Raw genomic sequence first — 25,592 nt, 5'->3', positions numbered from 1 at the left:
GTCCTTGTAGAACATTAGCATGCTAGGTTTGGAAACAGACACTTTAAAGACACTAGCCACATGCTAATGTGGCACAGTTATCAATAAGATGTCAGGTGTATTGGGGTGATTAAAATAATAGCAAAAAAAAAAAAAAAAAAGGATTTAAAAAGCCATGTATATTCCATCTTATGCATTTAGATTGTGAACAGCATAGCTTCCATCTTGTTTGAAGGTGAATGAAAAATCATATATGTTCTGTTGCAAAATGTCTCTTACAAGAGAGAGTAGAATTTCAACAGAGATCTTTGTATTTCTTTTAAAATCGTAAATAAGAGGCCTTTAGACATTTCTTCAGATAAGACATAATGATAGTGCCAGCCTGTCTGTAAGTATTTAACAATGGACAATGGCAACAGTGTATTCATTAAGACATTTGAACTATAAGTGTTAAAGATACATTATTATGTGTGAGAAGATATTAGCAATAATTATGTCATTATATTATGTAAGGCATATACATATATATTTAGGAATGTTATATCACATTTTGGGTTTATATTCTACAGTAGTAATCTTACTTAGAATACTTTTCTATTAAGTGTAAGAACATGTGTATATTGTCACTAATTACCTCATTTCAGAGAAGTTTGTGTTTAAGTGTTTAATGTATCATACAGGTTGAACTGGATGGACTACAGGTTGAACTGGATGGACTATTGTCTTTATTCAACCTCACCTACTATGTAACTATGTGACTACATCATAAATACTACAAGCCAGACACTATAGATCTTCCAATCTTAGCCTAAATGTCTGACAGTGTGTGACAGAATCAAAATAATTAATGGATCTTCACTGGCCCGACAGGTCAAAGGTAATCAGATAAGAATATGTTCTAATTAGTCTAAATACCAAATCTAATGAACAGTACAATACTGCCTCCTTTGGACACACTAATAAATGCAGTCTTGGGATAATGAGATATTTCCAATATAAGTATATATATTGTATTAAAAATATAATTATTGAAATGGCATTACTTGCCAGGATACATGATGGAGATAGATGGACATTTATGTATGTACTGAGAGTATGGACAAAGTTTTATGTTGTGTTTTATGATTACTCTTAAATATAGAGAAATCATCCTTTAATTTTATTATACAAAACATTGGGTTAATTATTAGGAGAGGTGTGACTATGACCTCACCAGTTAAGGGAATAGAATGTCCCAACCAATGGGGATAATGTTTCATCCCTCTGGGTTTAACTTATGGTAATTTTAATAGTCCTTTGTTCATACCATATAAAAAGAAGAACCCAGATGAGAGACAGGACACATTACTACTGACAACACACCTTACACTTGCAACATACACGCTACTACATCCCTCAATATACTCATCTAGACATACGCCATCTTGCTCCATCATTTATATGAAACTTGGAGGGAAGCCACCATCTTAAGAAAGGCTTCCATCTTAGGACTCTGGTAACGACCATTTGAAGCTAGCAGCCATCTTAAGTGTGGTAAATAGGCCTTTACTATGTTATTTGATATTATTCAATTGTTTATTTCCTTCCTTATATGTTTTATATTGCATATTTAAGGGTAATAAGGATTATAATCCCAGCCGTATAAACCATAGTAGATTTTTCTCTAAAAAGCTGATTTTTGTTTTTATACATTTTTATTTATATCAGATTTAGCGCATTATTGCTAATTTAGTCTTCCGTTTTGCATGGCTTATTCTCGCTCCATCTGCAGTGAAGTGACTTTCGGCTATGCAATTCGTAGACAATTGTGGTCTGTTTATATAGAACACTTACCTATGGTTTATGCTATACCTGGAGAAAAGGTAATCTTGCTTTCATTTCACTTTCATTATTGAGCTAAACATCATATTGCATTGATTGTTTGAAGTTAGTATTTTATGTAAAGTTGTTTCTTTGTGTCATTTCCTTTTTTGATCATTTATGTGAATACATGTCTTGTGAATAAATATTTTATATATATATTCCCTACTGTAGACTGTACTCACTAAGATTGGTATATGTTTTTTTAAAAAGAAATTAATCAATTAAAAAGAATTTGCTACATATTGATTTGTGGAAATAAGTGGAGATTCTCCTACCGCACAGATCTTTGCTTATTAACCATAAATAGACACTGTTATATTCAGAGCAGTATAAATATTCTGACATAATGGAGGCACAACGATATTATTAAATATTCTTACAAAGAATTAACGAAAATGTAGACCCAACAGTTCATATTCCTGTATGTGTCTGCTGTACCATGTACTTGTATGAGAAAGTATCCTGTTTTCTTTGTATTGCTTTCTTTGTGTGAAATCCAGTCCCTCTGCTTTCCTATTAAAGCGGTAGTAAAGCGCTGGAAAAAAAACCTGCAAGACAATGGCATAATGTGCTAATATGCATCGTATACTAGCACATTATGAAATACTTACCATAGAACGAAGTCTCAGCAGCAGCGCCCGGTCACCGCTGAGGGGGCTGACATGTTCCCCTGTGTTTTTTCCGCGTTCGTGGGCTCTGGAGCTGTGAGTGGCCGGAGCTGCGATGACGTCACTAGCCATCCCTTCTGGCAGAGTGCTTCAGAGTTCTTCAGAGTACATGCGCCACTGATGTCAGTGGCTGCATGCCGGGTGAATATCTCCTAAATCTATTCATTTTATTTACAGGTAAGAGTTTTTATAGGCTTACCTGTAGGTAAAAATCACCAAGTGGTGTATATAACCGCTAAGGGCTAACTTAAGCAGAGGAACAAAGCCTGCTCAGTTCTCTAGCTTTGCTGGGAACTCAGCCTACTCTCCTCCAATGATCAGACTTGTCCTGACATGCACCCACTGCACAGCTTTTCACTGGGAAGATTAGTGTGCTGCTGTCTCTCCTCCTCCCCTCTTATGCAGCTGAGAACAGAGGATATATGATTGTTTACAAAAATGGTATAATTTTTTTTTTCTACATCTATACACAAATGTTTTACCTTTTATTTCTATTTTAAACGGAATGGTTTGTTTTACAATCACTTTAAAGCTGTGGTGAGTTGTGTTAAAAAATCATCTTTCTTTTTTTTTTTTTTATATTTCTTTATTAAATTTTTCAAGTAAAAAGAAAAAATATTTACAACACTCCAATCACTGGAGAATTTTTCCATACACATTTTTCACATATTACCTTTTACCCCCTTTTTCCCTCCTGCCTCCCTTATCCCTCCCCCCCCTATCTCTTCTTATCATTCGACTCCTATTATTTCTCTGTATTCCCTTGTATCCTTAAATTCTTGCCATTCATCCCAAATTTCCTCTCTATTCCCCTGTTCCTCCTCTTCCCAGGTTCTCAATTGTTCTAACTTTCTAGTTTTTTCTACTTTAATCAACCAGTCTTTACTTGAGGGAGGTTCTTCTTTTTGCCAGTTTAAGGGAATTAGGCTCTTAGCTGAATTTAATAAGTGAGGAAGTAATGTTTTTTTATATTGTTTCACTGACATATGAGTTCCATGAAATAGGCATTTCCAAGGATCCAAAGGAATATCTATTTTAATAATTTTACTTATCAGTTCTATAACTTCTCTCCAGAACATTTTAATTTTTGGGCACTCCCACCATATATAGGCTATAGTCCCTACCATCTGGCATCCCCTCCAGCAGAATCTTGAGCTCTCTACCTGGATTCTACTTACCTTATCGGGAGTGTTATACCACCTTGTGAGCAGTTTATAGTTCATCTCCTCAGTGTTGGTGTCTATCGCTGATCTATGTACTAATTGAAGGCTCCTATCCCACTGTTTGTTGTTACTACAGGGGCCGAGGTCCCTTTCCCATTTTTCTTTTAATGATAGTCCTCTCTCTTTTGTTATTGTTAACAGTATTTTATACACATTCAAAATATTATTTATTATCTTATCCTTAAGACATAGTTGCTCAAAAGGGCGGAGGTCATTCATATCTCTCAGTGGCTGAGGTAATGTCAATGTGAAGTGCCTTAACTGAATATACCTCCACTCATTTATCTTCCAGTTTTCTTTCCTTTGTTTTAACTCTGCCAAGGTTATGATTTTCCCCTTCTCTACTATATCCCCCAATCGTGCTTCTCCTTCTTCTATCCATTTACCTAATTCCTTCTCCTTCCCTGGTGCGAAAAATTTTGTGCCCTGTAAAGGGATCAGTGGTGAATTGTGCTTCCCATTTTCTTTTTTGTGTATATTATCCCAAACTTTAATAGCATGTCGTGTGATTATATGAGTATTAGTGTCCAAATTTCTAAACCTCGAAGGTATCCATATAGCTTTTGCTAAGTCTGTATCACTCATCGTGCTTTCTATTGCCACCCAATTTCTATCACTATTTTTTTTTGTTCATTCTATCACCCTTGTGAGTATTGATGCAAAATAATAATTTTTAAAATCGGGTAGGGCTAATCCCCCTTGTCCCTTTCCTTTACAAAGTGTAGTAAACTTTACCCTTGGCTTTTTATATTTCCAAATAAAATGGGATATTAAACTTTTAAGTGTTTTAAAAAATACTTGGGGTAATGGGATTGGAATCATCTGGAATTTGTATATAATTTTAGGCAGGATTATCATTTTTATCGTATTTATTCTCCCTATCCAGGAAAAAATTCTTGGAGATAATCTATTTAATTCTGTTCTTATTTCATTCAGGAGTTGTAGAAAATTCGTTTTGTAGAGTTTTTCTGGAGTTGGGGTTAATTTAATCCCTAAATATTTAATCTCATCTTTTCTCCAGTTAAACTGAAATTCTTTTTTTAACATCTCCTCTTCTTGTTTGGGGATATTGATATTTAATATTTCTGATTTTTTTTGATTAATTTTTAAGTTGGATAGCTCTCCATATTGTTTCATTGTTTTAATTATGTTAGGCAAAGTGATCCTCGGATTACTTATATAAAGCAGGATATCATCTGCAAAGGCAGACACCTTATGCTCCACTTGTCCCATCCTTATGCCCCCGATGTCCACACTATTCCTAATGGTTGCCAATAATGGTTCCAGGGATAGAACAAATAACATCGGAGACAAGGGACATCCTTGTCTTGTTCCATTGAGCATTTTAAACGGGTCTGACAAAGCTCCATTGACCTTTACCTTTGCAGTTGGTTGATTATACAAGGTTTTAATCCAAGCCAACATTCTAGGTTTTATTCCCAACTCCACTAGGGTATTTATCATGAACTCCCAGTCTACCCTATCAAATGCTTTTTCCGCATCTATTGACAGGAGTAGACTGGGAGCTCTACTTTTTGCCATTTGGTCAATCAACAGTATGGTTTTTATCCCATTGTCCCGTCCCTGTCTCCCCGGGATGAATCCTACTTGATCATTGTGTATCCACTCCCCCATTAGGTTCTTCATTCTAGTGGCCAATATTTTTGTGAATAATTTAGTATCAACATTAAGTAGGGAGATGGGTCTAAAACTAGAACATAGTATCGGGCCTTTTCCCTCTTTCCGTATAACTGTGATTGATGCTGACAGGGCCTCTCTACTCATCTCGTACTGAGTCCCTAGTCCGTTTATATATTCTTTAAATCTTGGGATTAGAATGTCCTTAAATTTTTTATAATAACTTATGGTAAACCCATCTGGTCCTGGGCTTTTACCTAGACTCGTTTCTTTAATGGCTCTCTCTATTTCTTGTTCTGAGATTGGTCTTTCTAAGAATGCTAATTTTTCCTCATCTATCTTTGTCAATCCTGCGTCTACAAGGTATTTTTTGATTTTCTCCCTCCTTTCTGTTTCATTCCCCTGTATCTCACCTTTCTTTACTGCATAGAGGTTTGCATAGTAGTTTTGGAATTCTTTGGCTATTCCTGTCGTTGTTTGAATTATTTCCCCATTTTTATTTTTAATTTTATCTACAAAATTTTTTCCTTTCTTCTTTTTCAGGATTTTTGCTAGGTTTTCCCCACCTTATTACTTTCAATGTATTTTTCTTTTATACATCTTTTCATTTCCTGCTTTATTTCCTGTTCTAGCAGATCTTTCAATTCTTCTCTTTTTACCTCAAGTAAATTATTTATTAATATATCTTGTGTATTTTTATGTTTTTGCTCTAATTGATGTACTTCTGTCATTAGCCTAATCTTATCTTTTATTCTTTCTTTTTTCCTTTGGGCCCCCTTTGAGATGAATATGCCCCTCATATAAGCTTTATGAGCTTCCCATACTATGTCTTTTGGAACATCTTTTGTATCGTTTATTTGAAAATAGAATTCCAACTCTTTCACTATTTCTTTTTCCCACCTTTTATCTCCCAGAATCTCTTCATTTATTTTCCAAGCATCCATCCTAGGCCGCTCTTTCGCCATTTTTATTTTTACCGTAATGGGGGTATGGTCCGACCAAGTCTTGACCCCAATCTCTGCTTCGCTTACCCTTTCTATCCACCTATGTTCGATTAGTATATAATCCAATCTTGAGTATGTTCCATGTACACTTGAGTAACATGTAAAATCTCTATCTTTCGGATGGAGAATTCTCCAAGTATCTGCCAATTGATTAGTAAATAATTTTTCCTTTATTTTCTTTGCCTGTACTTTATTTATCCGTAGAGTTTTTGATGTGGTATCTACTTTAGGGTCGAGGCAGAGATTGAGGTCCCCTGCCAGTATGACTTCTCCCTTTTTAAACTCCATTAATTTTCCCAGTACTTTACCCAGGAAGTCTACTTGTCTCTCATTAGGACTATATATATTTACTAGGGTCAAATCTTCATCTCCTATTTTTCCTCTTAAAAAGAGGTATCTTCCCTCTGGGTCTACCATTCTCGACTCTAGAGCAAATCCAAGGCCCCTAGAAATGCCAATGGCTACTCCCTTGGACTTCCTCCCGGGTGAGTCCGCGTAATACCAGGTAGGGTGGCTCTTAGAGTATAATCTAATATTAGATGCGTGAGATAAATGAGTCTCCTGTAAGAATGTCAAATCTGCTTTCAAATAACTAATTTCTTTTAGAATTTTTTTCCTTTTTTCTGGAGAGTTTAAACCTCGGACATTATAAGATAATATATTGACTATAACAATTGTTTCTTATTCTTGCCTTATGGGTTCTCTTAATTCTTGTATTTTCTTACAGGAGACGATTGAATCTATTAACTTCTTTTTCCCTCTTTCTTTCCCTTTCCTCCTCCCACCCCTACCCTCCCCCCCCTATTCGTTACCCCCACCCCTCTTTTCCTCCCCTCCCTCTCCCTTCCTTGTGGAGGGAATATCTATTCTCGGTCCCTCCATCAGGGTTGTCGATTCCCCTTCCTCCCTTTCCAATCGACTTGTGGCCGAGGTCGAGCTCTGCCAGTGGTCACCGTTCCCTCCCATCTTCCCTAGTGTTGGGTCTGATGGTGACAGCCCGCTGATCTCCGTAGGGCCACCCGTTTTATATTCTTACTTGCTCCTCCCCTTCTTCCCTACTCCTGCCAGCCCTCCTCCCTCTCCCCCAATCCTCCCGGTCCCCCCAGTCCTTTTTCATCCTCTTGTTTTCAGCTTTTTCTTCTGTTTCCACTGGTTCGACTCTCCTTCATCAACTTCTTCTTCCAGAAACTCCTGGTCTGTCCAGCCTGGAATCTTTATGAGTGGGATATTTATTGCTTCACAAAAAACTTTAGTTTCCTCTGGGTATCTAAGGAGTACTGTTCTTCCATCTCTTCTCACTCCTAAACCTGCTGGGAAGTTCCAGAAGTACTGTATATCATTTTTCTTTAGTACATCTACCATTGGTCTAAGGATGCGTTTTCTATTAATTGTTTCTTTTGCCAGGTCTGGGAAAATCTGAATGTCCTCCCCATCATATTTTAATTCACGTCCATCTCTCATTTTCTCCCAGATCTGGACCCTTGTCTCGTACTTATGGAATCTTGCAATCACGTCTCTTGTTTTTTCTTTTGGTAAATTAGTTGGTTTACGCAACCTATGTATTCTTTCAAATTTAATTGTATCTGTGATCGCCTTTCCCAGCAAAGGGTTAAATAACTTCTCCAGAGTTTCTTCTAAGTTTTCTGTCGATCCTTTCTCTGGTAATCCTCTTATTCTCAGATTTTTTCTTCGATTTCTGTTCTCCTGATCTTCGATCTTGTATAACATATTTCTCTGCTCCATTTTCATTTTCCTCATTTGATCTTTTAGGTTTTTTAACTCTTTTCCATGGGACTCCACCTTCTCTTCTGTTTCTTCTACTCTACCCAAAATATGCCCAAAGTCGACGTGTAGAGTAGCCATCTCCGCTTTGATAGATCTTTCAAGGCTTGCAAACATTTCCCTCATTTCAGATTTTGATGGTGGATAATCTTTTTCACTGAGTTCATCTTCTCTATTCATATCTCCATCTTCTATTGTTAAACTACTTTCTCTTGACACTTGTAGGCTTTCTTCTCCACTTGCTCCTATATGCTTTTGATTCTTAGTTTTCTTAGTTCCCTCTGTATTTTGTTTGGGTCTTACGACCGGTTGATTCTCTGGCTGTGTATTTTGCCCTTTTCCCTCAGGTGTCATGTACTTTTTGATTGTTCCTGGGCTTGCTGTAATTTTTGCAGGTTTCCCTGCTACTTCTTTTGCCGGTTTATTTCTCATTTTGGGTTCGGCTCTGGGGGATAAACCCACAGTATAACTTCCTCTTATGTCTCTATTGTCAGTATAAACTAGGTATCATATGTATTATTCAATGACTTAAGTAAGCAGAGTCCACATTTTTTACACAACAGTCCCGCTAGTTCTTAAGCTGTACACTCATAAATGATAATATAACAGTGCTTTCAGGGAAGGCTGATATTGAGATCCAACGCAAGAAAATTCTGGGGGGTTTCCCCTCTCACTTAAGTAATCAGAGTCCCACACATTTTTCAGAACGGTCCCGCTGTCTCATTAAGCTGTACACTCATAGATGATAATATGACAATGCTTTCAGGGAGGGCTGGTATTTAGATCAAACGTAAGAGAAACCTGGGGGGTTTCCCCACTCACCTAAGTAAGCAGAGTCCCGCACATTTTTCAAAACAGTCCCACTAGCTCTTAAGCTGTTCCCTCGTGAATGATACTATAGAAATGTTTTCAGGGATGGCTGGTATTGAAATCGAACGTACAAAAATTCTGGGGGGTTTCCCCTCTCATTCAAGCAGGCAAAGTCCCATACACTTTTCAAAACAGTCCCGCCATCTCTTAAGCCGTATACTCATAGAAGACAATATGACTATGCTTCCAGGGAAGGCCGGTATTTAAATCAAAACGAAAGAGAATTCTGGGGGGTTTCCCCTCCCCCTAAGTGAGCAGAGTCCCACACATTTTTTCAAACCAGTCCCGCTAACTCTTAAGCTATATACTCATGAATGATAATATAGCAGTGTTTTCAGGGGAGGCTGATATTAAGATCAGACACCAAAAAAGAAGAAAAAAAAAAAAAATTCTGGGGGGTTTCCCCTCTCACTTAAATAAGCAGAGTCCCGCACATTTTTCAGAACAGTCCCGCTGTCTCATTAAGCTGTACACTCATAGATGGTAATATGACAATGCTTTCAGGAAGAGCTGATGTTTGAGATCAAACGTAAGACAATTCTGGGGGGTTTCCCCTCACACCTAAGTAAGCAGAGTCCCGCGCATTTTTCCAAAACAGTCTCGTTAGCTCTTAAGCTATACTCTCATGGATGATAGTATGACAATATAACAGTACTTTCAAGGAAAGCTGGTTTTGAGATCACACTTAAGAAAATTCTGGGGGGTTTCCCCTCTCACCAGTCCCCTTCGGCTATTCTGTGGAGTTCCTTATACTGAGGTATGGAGGGGGTGGTTATGGTCTCCAATTCAACTGGGTCTCTCCAGACTGGGTCCCTCCAGCATTAGCCACCCAGCGGTGTCCAAACCAACTAGGTCCTTCTCTCCTGGACGCCGGTTTTCCCAGCGTTCCCGTACCTGCAGCACTCGGCGGCCACCCCGCCGGGGGACAGCCGATCCCGGCTGGACACGAGGGACCCGGGGCGCTCGTCCTCCTTCCTCCACACCTCAAACCAGATCCACGGTCAGGACCGGTGCGAGCCGTCGGGTGAACGGGGGGGGGGGGGGCAGAGGATTCCAGCTAGGCGGGCCTCCAGGCCGGGGGAGCGAGCGTTCCCTCACTCATCTCTCTAGGCGGCCGTCCAGAAACCAAGCGGGCTGTCGGAGTTGGCGCCACTAGCAGGCTCCTCCCTCCATCCCTGCTGACTGAGATCAAAAAAAAAATCATCTTTCTATGGGAATTCATGCAACATTTTTCTTGACCAGAAAAACTTGAATAATTACAATGCTGCTTGTGGACTTGGATGGCCACTGCCCTTTATTATTGGTTTTAGATTTATATTATATATGAACTAATTAAAAATCTTAAACATTTGATTTGAATAACCAAGACAAACTGAAAAATGAAACATACCACTCTGCAGAAATTCTGACTTAGCCACTTTGTGAAGATTCCCACACGCTTACTTTTACCTTGAATTCTGTGACATGTATTCACTATGCCCTGTGCGTAGGCACTGCTGTGTTACAAAATTCACAGAGCCTGCCTTCTGAACTACGGAGGAGCTGAGAGGAGTTTTAGGATGTTAGTACAGGGATCACAGCTTGCAGGCAGCCAGGTACCATGGGATATGTAGTCCTTAGAGATCTAAAGTAAACAGCAGAGGAGAAGCTGCAAAGCATGCAGGGAAGTTGTAGAAAGAGCTGACTAGCAGCCGGTCGAACTCACAACATGAAAGGATATTTTTCAATAAGGCCTCATGCACACAGGATATTTTGAAAACTGTCCTAGAAGCTTTAAGGCCTGCTGCTTTTAGGGGCGTCAGGATTTTTTTTATCTTATGCTTCCAAACACTCCCCCCTTGTTAGCCTATGTGTCCATGCACACATAAACCTTTAGCAGCGTTTAGTGGCAGGAGAGTTTTTTAGGCAGGAAAAAAAAAATGTTTAGTGCATCCAGGAGCAGCAGAATTTTTGCAGAAAAAACGCTTGTAAACGAGTGTAACCATGTCTAAAAGTGTTTTAACACTAACTTTTGATCTGTAATTTATTTCAAGGCAAGAATAAATGATTATTCTGGCCAATTAAATTGACACCCACGCAATTGACGTCTGTAAATGCGCCTCAATATTTGAAAAAGTATAAGACACTTTTACAAACCTCAGGCATTTTTTCTGCAAAAATGCTGCTGTCAGTAGGAATGCTCATTTTATAAATTAAAAGTGTATGCTGTGATCATATACGTCCTTTAGTTTGTCATTATTGGCACAACTTGCAGGATAAAAGCAAAACAACCATGTTTACTGTTTTGGTCACGCTTGTGGAGAGTAACTCCACTTTTGTTGAGAAAAAAACATTCCCCTCTGGGTTTTCAATGCACATTGCAAGGATTTAAATAAACTTTGTTGCAGATTCCTACCCTTTGTTATTCAAAAGAAATAGCTGTTTGTTTGTCTGCGTCCATGTGCATAGTGAATCTGTATGGGAGTGGTTTCATAATTATCAATTAGCTGCTGCACCTGCAGGGCTATTATGAGGATAATTGCAGGGTCTGCATCCATTTAGACGTGATTTCCCTTTGGGAGTATCTTACCAAAAAAGGAATTTTCGTTGCAGGGGATGCCTAAAATCTAACTTGTATCTTAGTGCAGACTTCTGGGAAAATCAGTAAGCCAATCATACAAGCAGGAAATTACATATCTGGGAGGAAGTCTGTAAATCACCTGTGTACAGAATACCTCCAGGTAGCCATATTGCATCGCATTTTATATAAAGTTACAGATTGAAAAGGAAAGGTTAAATTTAAATATGACTTATGTCTCAATTGTGTATGTTATACTATATATATATTTTTTTGCTTTTTTTTCCAACGAAAGTGGAGTTACCTTTTAAACCTTTGATTTTTATTTATAATCTGCAAGCTATTTCAATAAAGAATTGAGAGTGAATACTACACTGAGCGCTGAACTTATGTTATGTTTATATTCTTTTTAGATTGTAAGCTCACAGGAGCAGGGCCCTCCTCCTACTATTAGTATGTTAGTATATTCTCCATTTATATTGTAAAGCGCTGCACATTTTACTGCTTACATTTATAATTCCTGTATAATAATATTAGGGCTGGGGAGGAGTGCTACTATGTACCATTGGTTTTGTAGACAGTGTAAGTGGCATGCAACAAGGAAACAGTTGGGTCTCAGGACAGACCTCAGCAGAGTTTTGGTCAGTGGAATCGTTGGCCTCCATTGCTCCTCTATCGTAAAGTGATCAGATTTTTAAAATTAAATCCGGGGACATATTTTTTTGTACTTGCAAATGGCACAGGACTGCAAAATACACAGAGCGCTGGGCACAGGACTACATAATACACAGTGCGCTTGGCACAGGATTGAATAATACACAGAGCACTGGGTAAAGGACTACATAATACACAGAGCACTGGGCACAGGACTATATAATACACAGAGCGCAGGGCACAGGACTACCTCTTGTTACTGACCCGGAATGCCTTCTGACCTGATTCACCTTGATTCCTGGCTCTGACCTTGGCTTGAACTTCTGACTTGCTTCTGCTTGATCCTCTGTGTTTGAAGTCGGCTTGGCTCACTGACTCTGCTTTTACCTGTTTACCCGTGAATGACCTTGGCTTGTTCCAATTTCTGCTACCTGCCTATGCTTCTGACTGATCCACCATGAATGACCCTTGGCCAGGCTTCTGGTTCTGCTTCCTGCTTTGCCCTGCTGCCAAATATGCCCGGAACTGCTAAGGACACTTGCCCTACAGCGCATCCTGCCTGTTCCTGCTGCCATCTGGTGATCAGCTCCGCAGACTAATAAAACTGGCAACCCGTGTTTCTTTGGGCACTGCATCCCCTGTACCACCTCCAGGGGTGTTCTGCACTTAGCTGCAAGGGGAGCCCTCTCCACACTCTGGCCTCTAACCAGGTACGTGACAGTATCAACGTCAGTGGCGTAGCGTGGGTTGTCAGCAACCGGGGCAAGGCAAGTAATTTGCGCCCCCTAACCCGCAGGATTTTAGCACTCGAGTCTCTTCCACTAGATTAGTTAAAGAAACCCTTACCCCCCTAAGCACATGTATTGTTTGTTATGAAAATACTGATGTAATTAAAGTAAAATGCATCTGAATACAAGTTTGAATGACCAGCGTGCCCCCTCTCAATGCAGAATGACCAGTGTGCCCCCTTTCAATGCAGAGTGACCAGCGTGCCCCCTTTCCATGCAGAATGACCAGCGTGCCCCCTTTCAATGCAGAGAGACCAATGTGCCCCCTTTCAATGCAGAGAGACCAGCGTGCCCCATTTCAATGCAGAGAGACCAGCGTGCCCCCTTTCAATGCAGAATGACCAGCGTGCCCCCTTTCAATGCAGAAAGACCAGCGTGCCTCCTTTCAATGCAGAGAGACCAGCATGCCCCCTTTCAATGTAGAATGACCAGCGTGCCCCCTTTCAATGCAGAGAGACCAACGTGCTTCCATTCAATGGAGAGAGACCAGCGTGCCCCCTTTCAATGCAGAGTGACAAGTGTGCCCCCATTCAATGCAGAGAGACCAGCGTGCCCCCTTTCAATGCAGAGAGACCAACGTGCTTCCATTCAATGGAGAGAGACCAGCATGCCCCCTTTTAATGCAGAATGACCAGCGTGCCCCCTTTCAATGCAGAATGACCAGCGTGCCCCCTTTCAATGCAGAGAGACCAGCCTGCCCCCTTTCAATGCAGAGAGATCATCGTGCCCCCTTTCAATGCAGAGAGACCAGCGTGCCCCCTTTCAATGCAGAGTGACAAGTGTGCCCCCATTCAATGCAGAGAGACCAGCGTGCCCCCTTTCAATGCAGAATGACCAGCGTGCCCCCTTTCAATGCAGAATGACCAGCGTGCCCCCTTTCAATGCAGAGAGACCAGCGTGCCCCCTTTCAATGCAGAGAGATCATCATGCCCCCTTTCAATGCAGAATGACCAGTGTGCCCCCTTTCAATGCAGAATGACCAGCGTGCCCCCTTTCAATGCAGAGAGACCAACGTGCTTCCTTTCAATGGAGAGAGACCAGCGTGCCCCCTTTCAATGCAGAGTGACAAGTGTGCCCCCATTCAATGCAGAGAGACCAGCGTGACCCCTTTTAATGCAGAGTGACCAGCGTGCCCCCTTCCAATGCAGAGAGACCAGCGTGCCCCCTTCCAATGCAGAGAGACCAGCGTGCCCCCTTTCCATGCAGAGTGACCAGCATGCCCCCTTTTAATGCAGAATGACCAGCGTGCCCCCTTTCAATGCAGAATGACCAGTGTGCCCCCTTTCAATGCAGAGAGACCAGCGTGCCCCCTTTCAATGCAGAGAGATCATCGTGCCCCCTTTCAATGCAGAGAGACCAGCGTGCCCCCTTCAATGCAGAGAGACTTACCTGCAGCGGCCACTTCTCCTCAGTTCCCCGTGTCTCCTGGAGTCCTCCCGCCCCCTCCTCGGCCAATGGCATGCGTTCGCCTTTCGGCCAATCAGTAAGCGGGTCTCGGACCCGCTTCCTGATTGGCCAGGAGGAGGATCCGTGTGACAATAGCGAATTTTCATTCGCTATTGTCACACAATGGGTGGGCTCGGGCGCAGTGCTCTGCGCCCCAGGTCCACCCTTTTTTGAAGCCTCTGGCTCTAATCAGGTGATTAAAAAAAAAACCCACTCTGTGACAGCGCCAGGCTGCTGACTCACTCGCTGCTAAACTGACTGAGCAGTGAGAAAAGGCAGCATACGCCACCCCACCCTACACCAATGGACATGTGAGGCACAGTACAGCCCCGCCCCGACCCGCCCCGACCCGCCATTTTCAGCCATAGGGCGGCCGCACTGGACATCTCCCAGCCTAAAGATGGAGGCAGCCGCATACAGTGTGTGAACTGTGTATGTCAGAGTCAGACAGACAGAGTGACACTGCGGATGCGCCCCCCCCAGATGTTGCACCCGGTGCGGCTGGCCCCCCCTGCACCCCTCACGCTACGCCACTGATCAACGTAACTGGTCCCCAAAAAGTGTCAGTGTCAAAATGTCTGCCCCAGTATCGTAGTCCCGCTATAAGTCGCTGATCGCCGATATTACTAGTAAAAAATAAAAATATCCCACCGTTTGTAGACGCTATACATTTTTTCGCAAACCTATTAATATATGCTTATAGGGATTTTTTTTACCAAAAATATGTAGCAGAATATAAATTGGTGAAGAAATTCGATTTTTTTCAATTTTCTTTATTGGATATGTTTTGTAGCAGAAAGTAAAAAATATATTTTTTCCCCCCAAATTTTTGGTCTTTTTTTGTTTATAGCGCAAACATTAAAAAAGACAGAGGTGATCAAATACCACCAAAAGAAAGCTCTATTTGTGGGGAAAAATTACATATATTTTATTTGGGTACAGCATCGCACGAGTGCGAAGTTGTCAGGTAAAGTAACGCAGTGTTGTATCGCAAAAAATGGCCTGGTCAGGAAGGAGGGTAAATCTTCCGGAGGTCAAGCGGTTAAAGTGACACAGAATAATATCCTTATTTTTCAAAAATCATCTATACAAATCCACTACTTAATAGCTCTGTAATCTATTTTTTATTATGCAGCACCCTCCTAGGTAAGTGCTAGAGAGTGAGTATAGTTTTTGGCTCTGTCTGCCTATCAGAGAAGCAGCAGGTAAATTCTATATTGCACTCTGCTTAACAGAGAGCAGCTCATGGTGCTCAGTGTGTGATTCATCTGGTCTAGGGAGTGTTTCACACTTGGCCAATAGGGAGGCATATTGGACAGTGGAGCAAACCTGACCAATGGGTACACAGGCTTGGATGCAGCCTCAGTGATTGGCACAGACTGCTGTCTCAGGGCATTGTGGGGTGTGGTATAAAAGCCAGGAGTGCATGTGCTCGGGGTCTTTGGCTGGTGAGCAGAGTCCCGGAGGGAGGGTGACAGCTGTCTCCTCCTCTGCATTGGTGGCGTGGGGTCACAGGCAGTCACCCTGGTGAACCAGAAGGAAGGAGCAGAACTCGGTGGTCCAGGAGAGCTGACTAGAGGGGTTGAGAAACTGGAGAACCTGGAAAAACAGTATCGTGAGTACAGGGAATTGTGTCTGACGGCCTGCCCAGCGAAGGGGGCCACCCTGGAGGAGAGTAGTTGTAACGCTCCTGCGTTTTTGTAGTAGGCTGGATTTGCAGCTGCAGAATCTCCACTCAGTAGTCATGTAGAGATGTGTTGAATAACCAGATCCAACTCTCCAGACTCATCACTGTGGGCCTGTCAGCTTCAGCATACAGATATACACACTCAATAAGATGTTCCTGGAGTGATAGGATGTATATGTTAGTATGAAGATGATGTGCTGAAGGGACAGGTGTGAACAGTGACAGAGATGGTAAGCACTTGATAGAAATGTTCAGGAGAGTATTAGATGGTATTAGGTAGAATGCAGATAGGTTAGTAATCGAGTATGGTAACAGGTGGTAAGGACAGCATATGACAAATACAGGATAGACTAACCCAGTGCAAGGATAGATGGTAGTAGACTCAAGAGCTAGCAATCTATGTAACAGTGCAGATGATAGAATTAGTATGCATAGATGGTAACAGTCCTTAATGTGCAGAGGTAGATAGTGTAAGTAAGGTTATGGAGGATTCCCCTGTGGGAATCCTAGTAATCACTAGTAAGGTTTAGTAGTAGAAGGGTCCAGTAATGAAGGAGTGATCCAGTAGCGAGATACAGGGATCAGTAGCGAGGTTCCGGTCTGTTTCCAAGTAAAAGAGAATAGCTGGAGGTTCCGGTAGCAAGGCAAGCTTGTAAGCATGTGGACACACGGCAGGTTGAACGAACAATGTGAGAGAGAACGCCGGCGGTTGAAATAGCCGCTCTGCGGCGCTCGGCGATGACGTCATCCGTCTTAAAGGTGTATGCGTACCACCTAATTAGAAAGGTGGGATGCATATTTGAAAAGAAAATGGAAAATAAGGGTACCAGAGGTACCAGAATCTTACAGTACCCCCCCCTTAAGGCCGGCTCCGGAAGGCCTATAACACTGGTTTCTCCGGGGTATTTCGAGTGAAACCTTCGTATAAGCCTAGGTGCGTGAACATCAGTGGTATCCAACCAGGTGTCGTCTTGGGGTCCATAGTTCTTCCATCTTATGAGATACTGGAGTCTTTCTCTGTGGATACGAGAATCCAAAATCTCCTTAATCTCATATTCTTCTCCGCCTTCAACTTGTACTGGAGGTGGAGGCAAGATGGTAGGCCTTATTCCTTGATTAGGAACATGGGGTTTCAGTAGCGACACATGGAAGATGGGATGGATCTTGAGATCTGCTGGTAAGGTGAGCTGTACTGCAGCTTTTCCAATAAGTTTCTTAATTGGGAAGGGCCCCAGAAATAAAGGTCCAAGCTTTTTGCTAGGGATCTTTAATCTTAAATTTCTTGTCTATAGCCAAACGAGGTCCCCAATAGCATACTGAGGAGAAGGTCTTCTACGTAGGTCGTAGTACCTTTTTTGTTGGCTGTGGGCGTGTGAGATAGTGGTATTAAGTAAACCCAGAGAGTCCTTTATTTGGGTAAGATAGTCTGAGGCTACTGGGTTACTTGATGGTAGGATGCGTGGTGGAAGAAGTGTGGGATGAAACCCATAGTTCAAGTAGAACGGACTTTGCTTAGTAGTACTGTGGGTTGTGTTGTTATAAGCAAATTCCGCCAGAGGGAGAAGGTCCACCCAATCATCCTGTAGGTATGATGTGTAGCAACGCAGATATTGTTCTATACACTGGTTGACTCTTTCAGTCTGTCCGTTGGTCTGAGGGTGGTAGGGAGAAGTGAGCTTTCGTTCAATCCGTAATATTTGACAAAGAGCTTGCCAAAATTTGGAGATGAACTGTGACCCACGGTCGGATAAAAGAGTCTTTGGAATTCCGTGTAACTTGAACACATGTTTCATCAGTAGTTCCGCTGTTTGTTTAGATGAAGGTAGTCTACGGATAGCGATGAAATGTGCCATCTTTGTCAGGTGGTCCACTGACACTAGAATGGTATTAAATCCTTTAGAAGGTTTTAGTTCTACTATAAAGTCTAAGGACACAACTTCCCATGGAACCTGGGGTATTGGTAGACTGCAAAGTAGACCAGATGGTTTTGTAGTGTCAATTTTGGACCTTGCACAGATGTCACATGAAGATACAAATTTTTGTACAGACGTCTTCATATCATCCCACCAAAACTGCCTAGTAAGCAAATTAAGGGTTTTCGTCATACCCATATGTCCTGCCATGGGCACATCATGTGATAACTCCAAGATCTTGGTACGCATAGTAGGGGGTATGTAGAGTTTGTCGTTGTAGTAGAGGAAGCCTTCTGCATCAGTACTTAGTTGTGGTGGAGGTGAATCCAATCTTATACTGTGCAAAATCTCTTCCTTCAGGGAACGAACAACCCCAATAATACGTTCATAGGGTATTATAGGAATAGAAGGGATTTCAGCGCAGTTGATAGAAATGTTCAGGAGAGTATTAGATGGTATTAGGTAGAATGCAGATAGGTTAGTAATCGAGTATGGTAACAGGTGGTAAGGACAGCAGATGACAAATACAGGATAGACTAACCCAGTGCAAGGATAGATGGTAGTAGACTCAAGAGCTAGCAATCTATGTAACAGTGCAGATGATAGAATTAGTATGCATAGATAGTAACAGTCCTTAATGTGCAGAGGTAGATAGTGTAAGTAAGGTTATGGAGGATTCCCCTGTGGGGTACTTATCACTAGTAAGGTTTAGTAGTAGAAGGGTCCAGTAATGAAGGAGTGATCCAGTAGCGAGATACAGGGATCAGTAGCGAGGTTCCGGTCTGTTTCCAAGTAAAAGAGAATAGCTGGAGGTTCCGGTAGCAAGGCAAGCTTGTAAGCATGTGGACACACGGCAGGTTGAACGAACAATGTGAGAGAGAACGCCGGCGGTTGAAATAGCCGCTCTGTGGCGCTCGGCGATGACGTCATCCGTCTTAAAGGTGTATGCGTACCACCTAATTAGAAAGGTGGGACGCATATTTGAAAAGAAAATGGAAAATAAGGGTACCAGAGGTACCAGAATCTTACAGTAGTCAGAGGACGAGTGTCAGCTTGTGGAATGAAGGGGGGTGCTAGGCGAGTACCCTGAAGATAGTTGTTTAATCAAGTTTCATGACAGAGACTTTACCTTAAAGCGGAGTTCCGGCCACAAAATCGTTACTTTAGATTTTGTGGCATCCGCTTCCTTATTGTCACTTGTTAAAGAATTGGATATTCCCGTTTTTTTTTTTTTTACTTACCTTGTTTCAGAAGAAAATATACTCACCTTTCCTTCGCCGTCACTACCTGTCCCGCAATGCGTCCTGCGAGCTATTAGTCATCACTCCCAGGATGCAATGGGCAGTGACGAAGGCGGCCGGCCGCTCCTCTCATCGCGTTATTTGCAAACAGGAAATAACGCGATGATAGGTGTCCCTATACTATGCCAATCGCATAGTACTGGGCATGCGCGAGATTTCGCGCTGCATTCATCAGCCCCCTCCATCTAGAAAGAGGAAGCAGGGCATATATTTGCACACAGCGGCTTGGGGTGACCAGAAAAAAGATGGTGGTGCTCTGCAAACATTTTATAAAGTAAGATTTCATGATTGTCAATCTATTATTTAAATGTATAAAACCGGAATAGCGGATGTATGAAGGGCGGTGGATAACTGTTTTGGGAAGTATTTAAAAAAAAAACGATTCTGTGGCCGGAACTCCACTTTAAATTCATCTAGTGGCAAGGTGAATCTGCAGCTTTGCTGCATTTTCAGATAAGAGTCCTCATCAACTGTGAATAGTACAATTCTGGAGTATCCCACTCTATCCCTTCTCCCATCCCAATTTAAAATAAAACAACAAAAACTATTACAACCCCTAGACTGATTATTGACTGAGCCGGAAAGTAAAGTGTTAAGTTTGTGCATGCAGTTGCTAACGGTAACCCAGAGGGACCCAAAAAGGTGAAGAATTCAGCAGCCCTCAAGGGGGCAGTGCTACAATTAAATAATTTCTTACAGTTTTTTTCTGCCTCTTGTAACATCCTCAGTGATCTTCTGATTGCCTCCTTTTCTTCTTACTTCCGTTTGTTTGTAACGAGCAGTACATGTTAGTTGCAATCATGAGCACTGCTCTATGCATACTACAGCCTAGTCCATCTCAGGAACGAGAAAGAAAGGGTGACTATACTCCTACTTACAGAGGGGTCATGGGGATCAAACATTGTCACCCTCTAACAGGAAGTCAGAATACAGCAACAAAAAAAGTGTAGCTCCCTCCTAGATACGTGCTAGAGAGTGAGTATAGTTTTTGGCTCTGTCTGCCTATCAGAGGAGCAGCAGGCAAATCTGTGTTGCTCTCTGCTTATTTGAGGGCGGGATCTGTTTGTGAGATCTGCTCATTGTGCTCAGTATGCGATTCATTTGGTCTGGAGAGTGTTTCGCACTGGTCCAGTGAGGAGGCATGTTGGACAGTGGGAAGAAACTTGACAGATGGATGCATAGGCTTTAGTACAGTCATGGTGATTGGGGGGGGGGGGGGGCAGGTCGCATCAGTGCATTTAGGGATACTGTATAAAAGCCAGGGGCACATGTGCTGCAAGGTCTTTGGCTGGGGAGCAGAGTCCTGGAGGGAGGGTGGCGGCTTTCTCCTCCTCTGTAGCAGTGGCACATGGCCTCTGGGGGTTGCCCTGAGGGCCAGAGGAATGGAGCTGAACCCAGAGGTCCAAGAGAGCTGTCCAAGGACACTGGAGACCCTAGAAAAACAGTATCATGGGTACAGGGGATCATGTCAGGGGGCCTGACCTGGGGGGCCACCCCAAGAGTGGGATAATCAGCGGATGTGTTTCGGCAGTCAAGAAAGAGGATACTAGGAGAGTGTCCTGAAGATAATTTAGTTAATCAAGTCGAAAGAGACTTAACCCTAAACCCACCTAAGTAGCAAGGTGGATTAACAGCCTGGCTGTACCTAGAGTTAGAAGTTCTCCATTTTGTGAATAGGTAATCTGAAGTATCCCACTATTCCCTTCTCCCATCCCTAATTTATCAAATAAAATACAAAACAACTACATACCCCTGGATGGATTATTGACTGAGTCAAGAAGTAAAGTGATAGACTGTGAATGTCAAAGTTGCTATTGGTAACCCAGGGGGACCCGTAAGTGTGAAATTCAGCAGTCCTCAAGGGGGCAGTGCTACAAAAGGAATCTGGAGATGTGGAGGAGAGCTGAGAGAAAGGAGAACGTTTTTTGAGATTGGAACACATACTTGAATAGAATATATATATATTTTTTTAAAAATGGAAAATTGTATCAAATACTTACCATCGTTTTCCTTTCCTGACGCCAATACTGTACATGGCAGCATACATATAATATAGCTCCGCCCCTATATCCACCCACAGGACCTCTTTAAATCTATAAAAGTCTGACTGAGAGCAACCTCCTCCATTCTCCGTATAAAGCACAAAGATCAGAGGGAGGTTTTGTATGCTGCCATGTATTGGCGTCAGGAAAGGAAAATTACGGTAAGTAGTTGATCCATTTTTCCATTTTTCAGGACGCCAACATGGCAGCATACATGATAAATAATATGCTTTTGAGATAGAGGGTTTAATGCTGCAAACTTAGTCTTTATTTGACAATAGACATAGAAGCTTGAATAGTTTTCCTCCCAAACTCTACTGTAGTAAGAGCTGCTGGATCCACCCTGTAGCGTTTTAAGAACGTATGATGTGACGACCAGCTAGCTGCTCTGCAGACTGTCTCTAGAGCCACTCCTGTACGTGCTGTCCAAGCAGGAGACATCTTCCTGGTTGAGTGAGCTCTAACTACCTCCGGAGAATCCTTCCCGGCCGCTCTATATGTTTTTAATATCCAGGCCGAGTTGGTTCTGGCCGAAGCCTTGTTTAAACTTTCCAGGAGGTAGGATAAAAAGTCTGTCAGAACGTCTGAATGCAGAAGTAGCCTGAAGATAGGATTTGAGGACATTTGGAATGTCCAACTCGCGCAGGTCAGAACCTGATTCTACTGGGAAGGCTGGAAGCACTCATTCATCGGAGAGGTTAAATATTGAAGCCACTTTTGGGACAAAGTGATCCAATGGTCTCAGCATAACCCTGTCAGGGAAGAACATGGCATAAGGTTCGCCCCCAATGCTTGGATTTCTGACACCCTTCCCCCGGAGGTTATGGCTTTTAGAAAAGCCATTTTTAAGGTGATGTCCCATAATGAACAGTCTTCCGTAGGAGCACAAGAAGGGTTTGCCAGATAATTAAGGACTATCACCAGGTCCCACTGAGGGAACCTATTTCTCTTGGGAGGGTGAAATCTAAGCACTGCTCTCATGAAGCGCTCCACCAGCGGGCTTGCTGCCCATTTCTTTTGGGTAAAAGCAGAGATGCCTGAAACTTGTCCATTAAGCAAACTCAGGCTGAGTCCCAAATCCAATCCGTATTGCAGGAAAGACAGGATTTGAGACACACTTGGGTCACTGGGGTCAAATTGACGTCCAGCTGCAAAGCTGTAGTAATGTCAATGGTCCCCCCAAGAGTGTCAAAAATGTCAGTTAGGGGTCTGATCTGTCTGCTGCAATGTCGCAGTCCTGTAAAAGTCGCTGATCGCCGTAACTAGTAAAAATAAAAAAATAAATAAAAATGCCATAAATCTTTCCCCTAGTTTGTAGACACGATAACTTTTGCGCAAACCAATTAAAATACGCATATTAGGATTTTTTTTACCAATAATATGTAGCAGAATACATATTGGCCTAAAATGATGAAAAAATAAAATTTTTAAAAACAATTTTGGCAAAATATATAGCAGTAAGTGAAATGATTTTTTTTTTTTCCAGAATTGTCGCTCTTTTTCTGTCTATAGCGTAAAAAATAAAAATCACACAGGTGATCAAATACCACCAAAAGAAAGCTCTATTTGTGGGAAAAAAGGGGACATAATTTTTTTTTGGGGTACAGCATTGCACGATTGTGCAATTGTCCGTTAAAATAACGCAGTGCCGAATTGCAAAAACTGGCCTGGTCATTAAGGGGGGAAATCTTCCAGTCCAGAAGATTGGCCTTTTTATCATCTCTCTAATTTCCATTCTAATCTCATTTAGTAGTGGGATGTAATTTACATGTTATAAATTCTTTATTGATGATGTTAGTTTTAACCTGAGATAATTTATGTTTCCCCCAGGTATAGCTTGTTCGTCATTCTTATTCATATTTACTGTAAGTTCAGAATTTCAGACATTACAGGGTTAATCTTAAAGTTTAAGAGTTCACCATATCTTTTTATTTCTTTTATTAGGTTTAGCAGAGTTATTCTGGGATTGGATATATAAAACAGAATGTCATCGGCATAAGCCGCGACTTTATGTTCCTCTTTTCCGATCTTCACCCCCTCTATAGCCGTACTGTTTCATATAGTTGCTAAAAATGGCTCCAACGACAGCACAAACAAGAGGGATGAAGAGAAAAACAGGCGCCATGTAATCAACCATATATTTATTGCACAACAATTAACATAGTATCTTACACTGAGGTAAGCTTCAGTCCGTGTCTCAGCAAGTCCAGCCGCACAATCCGGCCGTCTACCGGCCCGGAGGTGACGTCACAGGAAGCTGGTCCGGAAGGATGGTTACAGCGGAAGCCACGATGGAACGCAAGCTCCCGGAAATGATGCAACGCGTTTCGGAGCATGCACACTCAGCTCCTTTCTCTAACGTGAAGAGCTGCCACCTAGAGTCCAGTTTAAATACTGCAGCCTTCAATCAATTAGTGGAAACTGGGGGAAGGGACGGCGCAATGCTCTGCGGGACCAGTTAGAAGACCAGCCCACTACAGGATGCGCTAATAATAATGATGGTAATGGGACTTTTGGACTGGGGCTTTTTAAGAGGTGTACAATTTACGTTATAAATGTGTTGAGGATCTTTTAACTCTTGTGGATCACACCATTTTCCTCTCTTTTTCCCCCCCTCGTGAGTACATGGCAGTGAGAGTATTAATCCGTGAAGTAATTCACGAACCCACAGCCAGTGTCATGAGGTAGTCTGTTCTTTCTCTTCTTTGTTTTCCAGCCCCCCCCCTTCTTTTTTAAATTTTCTATACATACGTATGAGCATATTTATAATCATATGTGGATGTGCATATGCATATACATATATGTTTTTTTTTTTTTCCTTCTTTCCCTTGATTTTAATTCTTATTTGTATTTATTTTTAGCTAATATAGTATGGTATTAGCTATGTCAACAAACGTCCTTCCTGGATAACGTATATTCTAATCTTGTTCGTAATATTTGTTGTATTGTACACCTCTTAAAAAGCCCCAGTCCAAAAGTCCCATTACCATCATTAGTATTAGCGCATCCTGTAGTGGGCTGGTCTTCTAACTGGTCCCGCAGAGCATTGCGCCGTCCCTTCCCCCAGTTTCCACTAATTGATTGAAGGCTGCAGTATTTAAACTGGACTCTAGGTGGCAGCTCTTCACGCTTGAGAAAGGAGCTGAGTGCGTATGCTCCGAAACGCGTTGCGTCATTTCCGGGAGCTTGCGTTCCATCGTGGCTTCCGCTGTAACCATCCCTCCGGACCAGCTTCCTGTGACGTCACCTCCGGGCCGGTGGACGGCCGGATTGTGCGGCTGGACTTGCTGAGACACGGACTGAAGCTTACCTCAGTGTAAGATACTATGTTAATTGTTGTGCAATAAATATATGGTTGATTACATGGCGCCTGTTTTTCTCTTCATGTTTACTAGCGGATTCCTCGGAGTTTCTCCCGCCAGCGCAGCCTAGTACTCAGCCTACTGTGACGATTCCCTACTAGACCTTGGAGACATCCCCTGCATCCCTCTTACAACGGTGAATCCCCCTGTTTCTCCTCTCTGGCTTGGTCAGAAGCGCCCAACACCCTTTTCTTTTGAACATTGTTTTTAACTACGAAGGTTGGTGCTGCTCTTTCCATGAAGAATCGTCACTTTATTGCACGAGTGTTACACGTATAACATTTATATATTGTCCAGTTCTTTTAATTTAAATTTTATTGTCTTTCCTTCTATTGATGTTTTTCCCTTGTAAACGTTTTTCCTTGACGGATGGTACGTTGACACATATATATTTTAACAATTTCCTTATGTGATTCGGATATTGCTATATAAATTTTTATATATATTTTTAAATAGATATATTGTTCTACTCTCCTTTCCCCCCCTTCCTCTTCCCTACCTCCCTTTCCTCCCCTTCCTTCTCCTCCCCCCCCCCTTTTTTGCCTTTCTTTTTCTGTGTTTCATATATATATATTTTTTTTTTTCTTTGTGAGAATCTATTTATTATGGAGCTTTTGAATAGTGTAGAGTTCCACAAATATAATGTTCTGGACCAACTTTATACTGTCTTTCCAGGTTCACTTTTCATTCCTATAGATAAATTTGTCCATGAACATTACCATAAATTATGTGCATCCTTCAGGAGATTGGAAAAAGCTATCGATGCTGCCAATAACCATTGGTGGGATCGGTTCTTTTTGGACCAATATCTATTA

The sequence above is a fragment of the Pelophylax lessonae genome (assembly GCF_965119305.1).
Source record: "Pelophylax lessonae genome assembly, chromosome: 9".
Taxonomy (NCBI): domain Eukaryota; kingdom Metazoa; phylum Chordata; class Amphibia; order Anura; family Ranidae; genus Pelophylax; species Pelophylax lessonae.
This window is presented reverse-complemented; position numbering follows the sequence as displayed.